This window comes from Phascolarctos cinereus, unplaced genomic scaffold (assembly GCF_003287225.1).
Source record: "Phascolarctos cinereus isolate Bilbo 61053 unplaced genomic scaffold, phaCin_HiC Scaffold_2;HRSCAF=192, whole genome shotgun sequence".
Classification (NCBI taxonomy): Eukaryota; Metazoa; Chordata; class Mammalia; order Diprotodontia; family Phascolarctidae; genus Phascolarctos; species Phascolarctos cinereus.
Window position 1 is genome coordinate 373821274 of NW_027555625.1, and position 16084 is coordinate 373837357.

At 38.8% G+C, this 16084-nt stretch overlaps 1 protein-coding gene and 2 pseudogenes across 1 annotated transcript in view; all 3 read left to right on the plus strand.

Annotated features, from left to right (window-relative positions):
* LOC110220871 (protocadherin gamma-C4) overlaps positions 1-16084 on the plus strand; it is a 215327-nt gene that overhangs the window by 21342 nt on the left and 177901 nt on the right. The gene's annotated exons all lie outside the window — the stretch shown is intronic.
* Positions 705-3491, plus strand: LOC110220874 (protocadherin gamma-A8 pseudogene; annotated as a pseudogene).
* LOC110220822 (protocadherin gamma-A5 pseudogene) lies at positions 11031-13764 on the plus strand (annotated as a pseudogene).

The window sequence follows — 16084 nt, forward strand, 5'->3', positions numbered from 1 at the left end:
TGATCTCTTCCAAATAAGGGGTCTATAACTTACATTAATAAAAATGGGTGTAAGGTTGGTCACGAATTTAGCGATAATATATGTGGAATAGTATTTGAAAAGAGCCATTGTATTTAGCTCATGGAAAATCAACCATTTTCCTCTCTAAAGCTGTTTTCTTCTCCTGTAAGGGAGAGATAGTTTGATTTCTCATTTAGTGTTGACATGTGAAACGCTTACAACTGAAAAGAAAATGGACTAGTCACGTAATAAGAACGAGAAAAAAAAGGGGCGGCCTGAGATCCATAGTGGTACTCCTAGATACAGAAAGAAGAGAAAAGTCTCCATCGAGATAGTAGATCCATGAAGAACAACTTAAGGGGGGGGGAAGTACCCACACTGATAAAATTAAGTATCTGCTGGAGCTTACAAAAAGGTGTGCATTTCAATTCCATATTTACTGAACTTTTACTATATTTTGTGTGAATAAACATGTTGCATACCCTCCCTAATTTGAAAAATAAATTTAAATCTAGATACAATTTGGGGGAAAAAATTAGAGGGGGTAGTTTGCAGTCATTGCAGAGGCCTCTGGACGTTCACTGATAATCGACACCAGTTACAGGAGATAGCCAACCAAATTTCGCTGCTCCCAAAGCACAAAACACTGCCAGATCAGAACGCCACACCCTCGGACTGCACTAACAGCCATAACCCTCTGCTATGCAGGTTATCTGATGAAAACCTATTCCTTCCGGCTCAGAGGAAGCAAGAATTGATTCAGACACTCCGGAGGAACCGGGACTAGTTTGTGGCGGTGAGATACAAATGGCTGCTGTGCAGAGTTTCAATGGATACAGAGGGCAGATCCTGCTTTGGTTTGTGCTGGGTATACTTTTGGAATCTTGTGCCGCGCAGATCAGCTACTCGGTGCCCGAGGAGATGGAGAAGGGCTCTTTTGTGGGTGACATCGCCAAGGACCTGGAGCTGAAGCCCCAGGAGCTTACGGAACACGGAGTCCGAATCGTCTCCAGAGGTAAGATGCAGCATTTTGTTCTGAATTCCAGAAGCGGCAGTTTAGTCACTGCAGACAGAATAAACAGGAAGAGCTTTGTCCCGAGGCCCCAAAGTGTTTTTTGAATTTGGACATCCTCCTGGAGGACAAAGCGAATATTTATGGAGTGGATGTGGAGATAACTGATATCAACAATAACAAGCTCTATTTCCGGGCTGAAGAAGTGGAAGTAAAAGTCAGTGAAATTGCAGCACCCGGAACGCGATTTCCTCTCCCAGAAGCATTTGATTCAGATGTGGGTGTGAACTCAGTCCAAAGCTATCAGCTGAGCCCGAACCGTCACTTCTCTCTGCACGTGCAAAGCGGAATAGACGGGGCCAAGTACCCGGAGCTGGTGTTAGAGCGGGCCCTGGACCGTGAGGAGGAGCCAGTTCACCATTTCATCCTCAGGGCCTCGGACGGGGGAGATCCTGTCCGCTCAGGCACCACGCAAGTACGAGTGACTGTCGTTGATTTCAATGATAACGCGCCAGTATTTACTCAGCCCATGTACAGCGTGAATGTTCCTGAGAGTGTGCCTGTGAGAACGTTACTACTCACTGTGACAGCCACCGACCCAGATGAAGGAGTCAATGGGGAAGTAAGATACTCTTTCAGGAAAATAGTTGAAAGAACCTCAAAGATTTTCCAAATGAACGCTGTTACAGGCGAACTATCAACGACGAAAAATCTAGATTATGAAGAATCTGCCTTATATGAGATGGAAGTACAAGCAGAGGACGGTCCTGGGAAAGCTAAGATCCTTGTTTCAGTCTCGGATGTAAATGACAACATTCCGGAAGTAAGTATAACATGCCTCACGAAGTCAGTCTCTGAAGATTCTCTCCCAGGGACTGTAATTGCTCTTTTAAATGTGCATGACCGGGACTCTGGGAGCATGGACGTGTAATGTGCTCCATACCCGAGAATCTACCTTTTAAACTTATCAAATCTTATGGAAATTATCACAAATTGGTAACAGCGGGAGCTCTAGACAGAGAGAAGCTCTCCCTGTACAATATCACTGTGACAGCTACGGACTTCGGGACCCCACCCCTGTCCATGGACACTTACATCCCCCTGCACGTGGTAGACACTAATGACAACCCTCCCACCTTCGGTCAGACATCCTACTCTGTGTACCTCCGAGAAAACAATCTCAGAGGTGCCTCTATCTATTCCATGATAGCCCGAGACCCAGACAGCGAAGAGAATGGCCGTGTCACTTACTCCATTGCGGAAGACATTCTCCAGGGGGCACCTCTCTCCTCCTACATCTCCATCAACTCTGATACTGGCATCCTCTATGCTCTGTGCTCTTTCGATTACAAACAATTACATGACATTCAACTACTTGTAATTGCTGAAGATGCCAGGGACCCACCTCTTAGTAGCAACGTGTCTATGACTCTGTTCATCCTGGATCAGAACAACAACACCCCTGAAATCCTATATCCTGCATTTCCCACAGATGGCTCCACCGGAGTGGAGTTGGCTTCTTGCTCTGCAGAGCCAGGCTACCTGGTGACCAAGGTGGTGGCAGTGGATGGAGACACAGGCCAAAACGCCTGGCTGTCCTACCATCTACTCAAGGCCACAGAACCAGGCCTTTTTTCTGTGGGCCTACACACAGGAGAGATCAGGACTGCCCGAGCCTTTCTAAGCAAAGACACCTTAAAACAGAATCTGGTCATATCAGTCACAGATAATGGAGAGCCTTCCCTCTCTGCCACTGTCAGTGTCACAGTGGCTGTGGCTGACACCATCCCCGAGGTCCTCTCAGATCTCAACCACCTGGCTGTCCCTGAAGTCCCCAGGGAATCCAATCTCACTTTCTATCTTGTCCTGGCTGTTGCTGTTGTGTCCTGCCTGTTCTTTGGCTTCATCATTGTCTTACTAGCAGTCAGGTTATGGAAGTGGAGGGCTTCACAGCTGCTGAGGTCAGGCACTCACCATTTTGCAGGTGTCCCTGCCTCAGAATTTGTTGGCATTGATGAAGTCCGAGCTTTTCTCCAGACATATACTCAAGAGGTTATTCTCACTAGGGGTTCTCAGAAGAGCCAGCTACTCTTTCCCCAACAATCCTATGCAGATACTTTAACATGTCAGAAAATTTGTGAGAAAAATAGACCTCTTTCAGCATCTCAGAATTTAATTGAAGGTAAAGAGGATTCTAATATTCTCAAGGTAAGATCCCTTCCGCATTTACTACATTTCTTTACTTGCATAGTTTATGAGATTAATAATTTCATCATTCTCTGTTCCAGTACCCCCCATCAGCTCGTGAGCCTGTAAAACTGCACTAGAATAATTTGTTGTCTTTGAGTAGATAAGTTTATTTATTTATTTTTTCTGGCTTTATACTTTTATGTTTTTTTAAATTAGTTTATTTTGATTTATCAACAAATACTTCCATAAGCTATTGAGTTTAAAATTTTTCTCCCCCACCCTCCCCAAGATGGCTCATAATCTGATATAGGCTATAAATATACATTCCTATTAAAAATATTTTCACATTAGTGATGTTGTAAGTAAGAATTAGAGCCAATAGGAGGAACCATCAGAAAAAAGAAACAAAACATTTTCCATCATGAGGTCTTTGGAGATGTTTTAGATACTTGCATTGATGAGAGGGGCTGTCTATCAATAGTAGTCATCACACAATGTGGCTGTTACTGTGTACAATGTTCTCCTGGTTCTGCTCACTTCACTTGGCATCAGACCATACAAGTCTTTCCAGGTTTTTCTGAAGTCTGCCTGTTCATCATTTCTTATAGCATAATAGTATAGATAAGTGTTTTTGGTAATAAAAAGAAGGTCAACTTTGTTGTGATAAGGAACATAATTTAAGAGCCATCCTTTTCTGATATGTTTGAACTGATGAGTCCTAATTCTGTATAAGTAATAGATTTAGGATTTTAAATTTTTAAAAATTTGAAATCAGTCACATTCTATAAAGTTCTTTCTAATCAGCATTTTCCAATGTATTTTTATTATGTCCCACTTCTATTCACTCTCATGAATTCTTCCCTGACAGTATTTCCACTGTTGCTCTATTCTACTCGAAACTCTTTTTTTGGGAGCACGGAGTGCATTGAAAATTGCCATCTCGTTCAACTTTAACTGTAATATTATAATTACATAGTTGTGTAAAATCACAGTAATAATAAATATGCCAATGGTGAAGAAAGTCTTACTATCAAGCAAAACTTCCTGGAAGCTTTCCATATTTGAGTTTCACATTCATAAACAGCAATAGATCTAGGATTCACAACATAAGAAATTTTTGTTCTTATTTTCATCATATAAGGAACCTTCTTTCATATTATCCAGAAACTGAAAAGTAGTCAAAGTTCAGCTAACTGAACTCCATTTTCCATCCTCATTTTTATTCAGCTCTAGCAATAATGAACATCATACTTGTTAATTGACAAATAAGGATAGCTTGCAAAAGACAGGCCAAACGATAAGATAGTGGAATTGGGCAGTTTGAAAATAGAGCATCATAGGACTTCAGAGCTGAAGGAAATTCAAAGATCACCTGGTGCTACCCTGACTTGCATAGGAATCATATGGAATTTCTGAAAGTGGCCATATAATTTCTGCTCAAGACATTCAATGATGAGGAAAACACTACCTCCAAGAAAAATCATCCCACTTTCGGACATCCTTAATAAAAGGAAGAGCTGACATTTTGTAGACAGTTGGAAAAAGTTTTTATTTTCATATGTTTGCTGTCTAGTAAATACAATCATAGAATGGTGATGATTATTTTTAAAACTTTATATCTACCTATCTGTGTTATGTGCTTTTTATAAATAGGTAAACAGCTTAGATATAATCCAAAGATTAGTGGAAGGTCTCATTAATTTGTGAATAAAAGAATCGTAAATTTTAAAGTAGTTGGAGAATGTGAGAAACAAAGTAAATTTTTAAAGGGTGCAGAAATGCCAAATAGTATGTAAAAGACTAAAATTTATATAAAATAAATTATCTTGATGACAGAGGTAAAGCAATGAAGGTTTTCTGGGAAAAGTATCCTGTAATGCTTCCAGAAATGACAGGTGTCATCTGACTCAGAAAGAAAGGCAGAGGGACAGTACATGGCACAGTGGATAGAGCATTGGCCCTGAAGTCAGGAGGACCTGAGTTCAAATTTGGTCTCAGACCAGACACTTGACACTACTTGTGTGACCCTGGGCAAGTCACTTAACCTCAATTGCCTCACCAAAAATAAATAAATAAATAAATAAATAAAATTTAAAAAGAAAGGAGGATAATGCAGAATCATTGCTTTTTCTTGTCATTGTTCTTTTTAAAATTATCTTTAAGTGAAAATAAGTTTAATTATGGAAGACAAGATGAGTACCTCTTCTGAGTACTGAACAGGGTAGCCACATATGCTTAATGTTGCCTATACTTACAAAGTCAGTGTTTATGTTAATGTGGCTTCAATAAACTGTTGCTTGTGCATTGACCACACCCTGGTAAAACCATCTCAGCAGATGGGTTAAACCAGGTTGAGGGAAACCAACAGGCCTCAAACCCATAGATGAGTTAGGGATGTGTCTACCCCATGCATGTAAAGACTTCCCCCAGCAGAATGGGTGGATGAGAACAATCTGTTCCAAAGGCCATGAAGGCACTGTCGAGTGCTTAAAGCTTGGTCAGGCATTGAGGATGCCAAGGTTGTCCACTGCATCCAGGGCCATTGCTATTCATCTTGACTTTTGTCTTACCACTGGACTTCGGTGACTCTGGAAGAGAAAATGATACTGATGACTTTGTGCCTCTGCCTCATTTAAATCCAATTCATGGCTCAAGTCAAGACATTATCCCATAATGTTATTGGTCTTCTTCAAAAAATGAAAGACAAACTTTTTATGAGGAAGTGTTGATGGGGCAGGTGAGGATATGGTGCGAAAATGAAAATGGCTGTGCTGTTTTTAAAGGCTGCTAATAAAAATTATTTTAAGAGAAAAAATATGTTTAACATTTAGAAAGTCTTATGTGGATAATATCACATTTTTTCCTGGAATTTTTACGAAGTGTTCTCTAAGTAATATTGGCATCCATTTCTAAGTCAAATGTATTCATCGGAGTTAAAATTAATGATACCACAAAACTGCAGCTCCAGAATCATCCTCTGGGAGCTGCTGTCAACCTGAAAGTAGAGCTTTAGCAGATAATGAGTTTTATTGAATGATTTTCCTGTATATGACTCATATCCCAAAGGCCACTAGGCACACATTCTGGGAGACTGTCTGCATTTAAACAAAGAGATTCAAAGTCTCTAAGAGCTTTGACATTGACCTTTTTTCCTTTGGGAAAACTTAAATTCACTAATGATCTGAAATTTGATGTCTTGGAAAATGGAAACACATCTACCCAGTAATGAAAAGGATTGCCAAACAGAGGAAGAGCTGGACACTGGAGTGACAAATATTTTTTCCCTTCTTGAATATTTTGTTCTGATTAGAGCTTTCTGAGCAGATTAACTTTCTGATTACTGAGGAAATGGTAAAAGAGCCTGAGGTGGTAAATCTAGGAAGAATCTGGATCGGAATGCCTGAGATTTCTCAGATCTAAAGCTGTAGGTTAATGGTGAAGGGGAATATGTTATGGTGAACACTGAAAGAAGATACTAGCCAATAACAGAATAGATAGAGAGTAGATAGGAAGGGAAAATTCACTCCAAGTTTAAGTTGGACATTTGTAAAGAGTCCTTTAAATGCTTTTCATATAAACATGCAAATTCAGAAGTAAACAACAATATGCCATATGTTAGGGATTTCAAAGGATTGTTACCTTAAAATTAGAGCTGACATATGAGAAAAATCCCTATACTAACTCCATCAGTACATGCAAATTCTGGGATTAATTCCCTACAAGACAACCACTTCAGACCATTTCTCCTTAGGTATATTTGGATGACAGTAAATATATTGGATTAGCATTCAAGAAACTTCCCAATCTGGAATAATAAAGGTCCCACTACTTGGTCCTGACTGCTGTGGATTACGTGGATGCAGTATAAAACAATACTACTTGGACCAAGATCAATCACAATGTCAAAAATTATCAGCCTACCTTAATCCAGGATCTCTACAAGATCAATCTTCAGTCCTGTGGTTATCAGCCAGGAACTGGGACCAAGAGTTCAATATGCAAATCACTTTGTGCCTCAGAAATGTGCCAGAAAACATTCAGTTTATCTTCAAGATGTAATAAATAGCTCTGAATAGCTTAAAACTGAATAGATTAATAATTTGCTATTAGTTATAACCACAGAAATTTAAAAAATAGCCCAGTACTATTAGGACAATGGGTGAAGAGAGTAGAATTTTGGAAAATCTGAATTCAAATTTTCTCCATCAGAATTTCGACCATACCCTTTGATTTTATGGATTTCATATTCATTACAGTGATGTAGATTCTAACCTTTCCATGCTTGCTTACCCCATGTGATTCTACACTAGACCACTAGAGGGTGTGTCCAACATGCAAGAGGTCTTCCTTACTTTCTCTTGACTTTCAGAGAGAACCAACCAGGAAAATGCAGGAAGTCTGTCCATTCTAATAGATGCTTTCACCTCCTTATGTGACTTGCCAATCTTCTTTTTTACTTGTAGATTTCACTTGTAGATGACATGTCTCATATCCTTCACCTTCCTAATTCTTGGGTTGAAATGTGTTGCAACCTGCTCATATCCACTTTTGCACATCTCCATTGCACTTTGAGTGATTTTCAATTCCAAGTCTTCAGAGACTATAGGGTTCTAGTACTCACAGCCCACGACACACTTGCATTTAGTGGGCACTTAATAAGTGTTCTTTTATTAAACTGAATTAAATCCTATGATTGATATGGAAATAGTAACTAAAGGAACATTGAACTTTGAAGATAGATATAGGTATAAGTATAGATATCATGGAAGTACAAGCAGAGGAAGTAGGATGTCATATAGCTAGTACACTGTAACATTCAGGAAATCCTATATGATAATGTGATTTAAATTATCTTTAAATACAATTCAGTCCTTTCCCAGAAGAACCATTACCTAGTCAGTGATCTGCCTGATAAGGGAGCAAGATTCAGGCATGAATGGAAAGATGGTTCTCAAAGAGGGCTATGTGTTCTATGGAATAGAATCCTTACCTGGGAATTACTACAAATTGCTAAAACAAGGAGCCTCAGATTGAACAGATCCCATAGTAATACATCAATATTACTGTCACAAATAAGGGAAATCTTCCCCCTCCCCAACAAACCACCATGCAACAGCAGATATTGTTGTTTAGAAAATTAACTGCTCCTTTTCTGAACCCAGATTAAATTACGTCTGGTCCAATTCCTTCATTTTACAGATGAGGAAACTGAAACAGGCTCTTATAGTTGTTTGAAACCAGATTGTTTATCTTTGCATCTCTTCCAATACCTAACGTAATTATAAGCACACAGTAATCAGTGAATGAGCAAATTCTTTCTGTAAGGGTGCAATTTGGGGCAGCTAGGAGTCAGGAGGACCTGAGTTCAAATTTAACTTCAGACACTTGACATTTACTAGCTGTGTGACCCTAGGCAAGTCACTTAGCCCTGATTGCCTCTCCAAAAAGCAAGAAAAAAAATTATAGGAGTACAATTTATCTCCAACTCTATGATCTCCCTTTGATTAATAGGTTCTTCTATCCAGGGATATAGACTGTCTCCATCTTCTGTAAAATGTCTTAGCAGACAAAGTAGCTCACTTCAGTAAAATATTGATTTTGTATAGTGGAGAGCTGAGTCAAATATTCCAGAACTCTAAGGTTAAATTTGGGCTATGAGAAATTGTTGACACTTCTGGAAACATTAACTCATATTATGTCTTTTTAGAGTAAATTTTTTTTTCTCAAAAGAAATACTGAGTAAATACATTTTAAAAACTTGTCTTTGGGACATTTAACCCCCTGTAGATACATAGACTTAGATATCAATTACCTTTACCCTAAGGTATTTCTATGGTTGCCTTTTTATTTTTTACCCTCTCTTGGTGTCTTGGGAAGCTGCAAATGCATGAAGTACTGCAACTTTGGCTTTCCTTGGGCATAAAAGTAATGCAAGAATTAGTATACTTTATATCATGTCACTAGGTAATAGACTGGGAAGATTTTATTCCCGCCTCATTGATGTTTTTACATTACAAGTATTTACAGATTACCGCCAGACAGGTCTCTTGTATCAAAATACAACAAATAAGTAAAACTAACAATACAGTAGCCTCTTTTGAAATCACATGCAGCATTTCACACTTTAACACTTTCCTATTTAAAAAAAAAATCTATTTTCTTTTCCTCCCACCCCTCACCGCAATGGAAAAGAAAGGAAAGAAAAAGAAATATAATGAATTCCTTCAATATCTGTGTGTGTGTGTGTGTGTGTGTACATGTTTTTGTGTGTGTTTCATTCTGAAGCCTAAACACACCACTTCTCTGTAATGGATATCATACTTTATCATCAGATCTATAGATAGGAGAAAAGTTCATGAACAAACAAGGAATAGCAAAGATCACAGAGGACAAAATGGATAATTTTGATTACATAAAATTAAAAAATTTTTGCGCAAACAACAAGCCTAATAAAGCAAAGATTAAAAGGCAAGCAAGAAATAGGGGGAAAATCTTTGCATTAAATATCTGTGATGAAAATCTCATTTCCAAGATATCTCAGGAATTGATTCAAATTTATGAGAAAAAGAAACATTCTCCAATTGATAAATGGGCTATGGGTATGAACAGCCAGTTTTCAAAGGAAGAAACCCAAGATATCTTTGGCTATATGAAAAAATGCTCCAGATCACTATGAATTAAAAAATTAAAAGTAAAGTAACTCTGAGATTCCATATCACATTCATCAAAGTGGCAAAGATGACAAAAAGAAAAAATAAATATTAGAGCAAAGAGTTTTCAGCAGAGAAATATTTTCTACTCTATTTTTGCTTTATCAAACTGCTAAAAAAAGAACATCTTGAAAAGTTACTTTAAAAAGAAATAAGATGTATGAAATGGCAAACAGGAATGCAAAGAAGTATGGGAAGACATATGAGGTGATATAAAGAAAAAGCACAAGAGAAAGAGAAAGATACATTTTTGCTTAAACTACGTAAAGAAAAGAAAGTCAAACAGCAGCAAGATTGAGCAAATGCAAGAGTAATATTGAGGCTACCTTGCTAACAATAATGCACATGGACTTGTTTTTCTCAGTTGTTACCTGTGCAGACTTAGGAAATTCACTCAACTTTCCTGCGCTTCAGTTTCCTCATCTGTAAATGAAGGACATGGATGAAAAGTCTTTTTAAAAAAGGTTTAGAGGGCAGCTAGGTGGCACATTGGATAGAGCACTGGCCCTGAAGTCAGGAGGACCTGAGTTCAAATCTGGCCTCAGACACCTGACACTTACCAGCCATGTGACCCTGGGCAAATCACTTAACCTCATTGCCTAACCAAAAAAAAAAAAGCAAAAACACAAGGTTTAGAATTGAAAGATTTATAATTGAAGGGATGTTAGAAGCTATTTAATCCAACCTCCTCACTTTATGACCATAAACTGAAGGCCAAGAAAGGTTGAAAACCTTGGCCAAGGTCACACAGGTAAGGAGCAGAACTAAGACATTCCAACTCACATCTTCTAACTCCCCACCAGTAGGCTGTGCAGTGTATCAGGAGGCTGCCCCTTGGGAGTGCTTTCTAAGTGACAATCTTCTAGAAAGGAAAAGTGACAAATTCATTTAAAAATTTGTCAGATATCTGGACTTTGGGCCAAAAAAATAAATAAATAAAGCCTCACATTCTGAGTAGATAGGATTTTTTTTTATTTTTATCAACCTTTTTGAGAACAACATAATTGCTATGACTTGAAACAATGAAAATATTATTATTTTGATTCATCTGTGATTCTCACAGAGAATGATAGAATGTGAAAAGAAGACCTAGGAAATGATTAGGAAGGAAAATAGTGTATAGAGAAAACATATTTCATCTTCTCAAAAATCCTGGAGTAGTTGCTTGGTACTCTGGGTGTCGCTGTTCACCAACCTGGGAGAGAAATTAAAGGAGAGTCAGCCTTTTCATTTCTTCTACACAAAGAGCCTTCAGATGAAATACACAAAGATTCAGCATATGAGCACTCTGAATTTGACTGTGGATACTTCACCAGACATAGACGGTCCAAGAACTGAATTCAGACACACGTAGTGAGAAAAGAAAAATGGATAATTCGGCAGACAGACAGCAATGACTGCTGAGCACAGGCAGTGGGCTTGCAGAGAATCATTCTTGCTTTGCTTTCTCTTGGGAACTCTGTGGAAGGATGGGGCTGCCGAGATCCACTACTCGGTACCCGAGGAGATGAAGAAGGGCTCTTTCGTGGGCGACATCGCCAAAGATCTGGGGGTAGAGCCTCAGGAACTGTCAGAGCTCGGTGCTCGAATCGTCTCCAGAGGTAAGAAGCAGCATTTCTCTCTGAACCTAAGAAGCCATAGCTTAGTGACCTTGGACAGAATAGAGAGGGAGGAGCTTTGTGCTCAGAGATCCCAGTGTCTGCTGATTTTCAATATTCTGACTGAGGATAAGTCAAAACTTTACCCTATAGAAGTAGAAATATTAGACATCAATGACAACGCTCCTCGCTTTGGGTCAGAGGACTTGGATTTCAAAATTAATGAAAAAAATCACTCCAGGAACTGGATACCCTCTGCCTTCCGCACAGGACCCGGATGTGGGTGTGAATTCAGTCCAGAGCTACCAGCTGAGATCAAACCATCACTTCTTTCTGCACCTGCAGAGAGGAACAGGTGAGGCCAAGTACCCGGAACTGGTGCTGGAGCAGGCGCTGGACCGGGAGAAGGAGCCTGTTCACCACCTTACCTTCACAGCCTCGGATGGGGGAGATCGGGTCCGCTCTGGCACCGTACACATTCGTGTGACTGTACTTGATTTCAGTGACAAAGCGCCAGTATTTACGCAACCCACGTACAGCGTGAGCGTTCCTGAAAGTGTGCCTGCGGGAACATGGATGCTCACGGTGAATGCCACTGACTCAGATGAGAGAGTCAATGGGGAAGTGACCTATTCTTTTAGGAACACCGAAAGTAAAGCAGTCCAAACCTTCCACTTGGACTCTCATAGAGAGGAAATAAGGAATGAAATATCCTTGAATTTTGACGAATTAGAATTTTATGAAATGGAAATTCAAGCACAAGATGGAGCTGGTTTAATGGCCAATGCTAAGGTCTTGATCACAGTTCTGGACGTAAATGACAATGCCCCAGAAGTGACAATCACTTCGTTCATCGGTTCAGTTCCAGAAAATTCTCTCCAAGAGACTGTGATTTCCCTTCTTCATGTGCATGCCCCAGATTCTGGAGAGAATGGTTGTGTCAAGTGTTCTATTTGGGAGAATCTGCCCTTTAAATTAGAAAAAAAAACAGTTGATAACTATTACAGTTTGCAGACAGACAGGATTTTGGACAGGGAGCATGTATCTGTGTACAACTTCACAGTGACAGTGATAGACAGAGGGAGTCTACCACTATCGACTTATACTCACCTTTCACTGAATATAGCTGACATCAATGACAATTCGCCCACTTTCAGTCAGTCATTTTACTTTGCCTAAATAGAAGAGAATAATCCTAAAGGAGTCTCTGTTTATTCAGTTACTGCCTCAGATCCCAACCTGGAGGTTAATGCTCAAGTCACTTACTCCATTGCAGAAGACACTTTCCAGGAGGCATCTCTCTCTTCTTATGTCTCCATTAATTCTGATACAGGCATACTTTATGCTCTGCGCTACTTTGACTATGAACAGTTTAAGGAGCTACAGCTGAGACTGACAACCAGGGACTCTGGGGACCATCATTTCAGCACCATCTCCCTGACTCTGTTCATCCTGGATCAGAATGACAATGCTCCAGAAATCCTGTACCCCGCCTTTCCCACGGATGGCTCCAGTGGAGTGGAGCTGGCCCCATGCTCTGCAGAGCCAGGCTACCTGGTGACCAAGGTAGTGGCAGTGGATGCAGACTGGCCAGAATGCCTGACTGTCCTACCACCTGCTCAAGGCCACAGAGCCTGGGCTCTTCTCCATGGGTCTGTATTCAGGGGAGATCAGGACTGTTTGGACATTCCTCGACAAAGATGCCTTCAAGCAGAATCTCATAGTGGCAGTAACAGATAATGGAGAGCCCCCTCTCTCTGCCACCATCAGTGTCACTGTGGCAGTGGCTGATAACATCCCTGAGATCCTCTCAGATCTCAGCAGCCAGGCAGCTCCTGGAATTCAAGAGGACTCTAATATCACACTTTACTTGGTCATAGAAATAGCTGCAGTATCTTGTCTCTTTTTTGCCTTCATCATTGTCTTACTGATAGTCAAGCTCCATCAGTGGAGGAGATCACAGTTTTTAGGGTCATCTGATACCTATTTCTTGGGTGTGCCTGCATCCCAATTTGTGGACACTAATGGAGTTCAAGCTTTTCTCCAAACACATTCACATGAAGTTGCTCTTACTACTGACTCTTGGAAAAGCCAGTTGATCTTCCCCCAGCCCAACTACGCAGACACACTTCTAAGTCAGCAAAACTACAAGAAATCAACATTATGTCCCCAGTCTTTATTTGAAGCTAAAGATGAACAAACATTTTTTTCAGGTAAAAAAAATTCTGTAGAATTGAATTACAAGTTATTTTGAAATTCATGACTACATTTGTCTCTGTACTGTTTGCTAGACTTTAGTAGCATGTTATGGTTATTCTGCCAACAATAATTTTCTCTAATGAGGATCTGAATCTAGTAAAAATGCTAATAAGTAAAGTCATAAGACGTAGAACTGGAAAATATCTTGGAAGTTTTCCAAAGTCTTATAATTTTTTTTTGAGGTATGGGAACTGATAGATAGTTTCAGTGGCTTGGCCAAGGTCGCTCAAGATACTATACTAACTTCCCTAAGAGGATTGAACCAATACTATAGTACATGGGACATTGATTTAGGATAAGATTTAATATCTATTACTACAAAAAGAAATAGTCAGGCATCCCTTTTACTGAATATGTGAATCATATTCCAACTGTGACTTATCTTCAGATCACAAAATCTAGAAATATAGTGCTGACAAAAATTACCTGAGTTGTGTTGACTTCTTCATTTAGAAAAGTTTAAATGAGGTCATTGTTTGGTTCTATTACACTTTCTTAAATTCTTGCTGCAGTTTGATCTCTGTAGTTTCAGATTACCACAAGAAAGGAAGTAGATTTTCACTATCTGATTTTTAAAAATTTCTTCTGTTGTTATTCTTTCTTATTTTTATTAGTGATACATTCTTCTCTTTTGTTTTATTGGACCAGACTTGGGATTTCATTAGTATGGGACACTCCAAATGAGGGAAATCCATATATTGATGAAGATCTTCACTTACTTTGAATCTGTAATTTTGCCCAAGGCACAGAGAGATTAAATGAACCTGAGGTCACATGGAGAGCTTGTTGGAGCCAGGATTGAATCAAATTCTCCTTTAGTTCTATACAAACTTTATCCACTAGGTCACACTCCCTTACGAATTCTCATATTGATTTATAAATGATGACTCTATTAACCATGAAACAAAGAGATGTGCATTTCTCAAATTCCTGTTCTGCAACTGACATGCCAGTGAATCACAGGGAATCACTATATTTTAACACCATCATCATTGTCTCCTGGAGGCAATGACAAAGTTGTTATCTCTTTTACCAGGAATTGAGTGTTTAAAATAATACTGTATTGACATCTTGTAATGACTTACACTCTCCAATGGGGTCTTCATATAATCCATGTATCAATGGTTGAAAGATTAGTCCAGCTAAATTATAAGACACTAATCATTAGAGTGGCAGTAAAGTAATTAAAAATGTTGATCACAAAGATCACCAATGAAGTGGTAGGATGGTTTGGTAATATGTTAGAGGAGAGGTCGACTATACCTTGAACCACACAGATACTTAAAGTACTGGTATGTTCTCTCACATTCAGATGTTTTGTTGCCCAGTATTTCCTTGGATGTCTTTCTCATTTCTAAAACAATACCCTTTCAATTCATCAGTTTTACACTGAAGAACTTAGCAAAGGCTTAGAGAGCCATAAATATGCAATTTAAAGGACTTGGGTTTATATAGCCTAAGACATTCATTTTTTATGAATGAAAACAGATCCAGAGAAGTTAGGAGACTGGCCAAAGGACACATATATTGTAAGCAGACAATCCTCCAATCAAACCCAAGATCTCTGACACCAGATCCATTTTTCTTTCTACTTTACCACAAGGCTCCTAGACTTTCTCTCACATATCTTATCATGCCTATTGCAGTAGAGTATAACCACTTACTAATCTAATATGGATAGAGTTATACCTTTGTACCATTCTGTTTGGTGAAACAAAATATAGGATAGTAAAGAGATTCAGTTGTGCTGTCTTGTACTTCAAGTTAATTAATAACAAGATTGTGAAATTTTATTCACAACTGACATGGGGATTACTTCTTACGAAGTTAAAGTTAATGCCATGCCAAAGTATTTCTTGAAGCTCTGAAAGAAAAGACAGATATGTAAAGATATGGATATATTGATTTAGGTAAAATATTAATGTGCATTTACAAATGCAAATATAAACTATAGATATTAAGATTGAGTGTAAAAATCTTGTCGTTATTATGAGATGAGAGATAAAAATTACAACAAAGAGACTTGATAGCAAAGTTACACAAAATATTTTCTGTGGTAGAGAGAAGAGTAAATTTAAAGTTAGATTACCTAATAGGTCAAGAAGGTAATAGTCACAATTAGCAAAATAAAATTTATAAAGATTGACAGAAACATAAATAAAGTCTTGTTGTTTTTGGAATAAATGATCTCCTTAAGGTCCCTCCAAATCCCAAAGAAAAATAGCTTTCTTTAAAACAACATCTCACAAAGTATACAAGCCAATATACCATTAGTGTCTCAGAACGAGTGTAATAATTGATGTAGACTCTGGGCG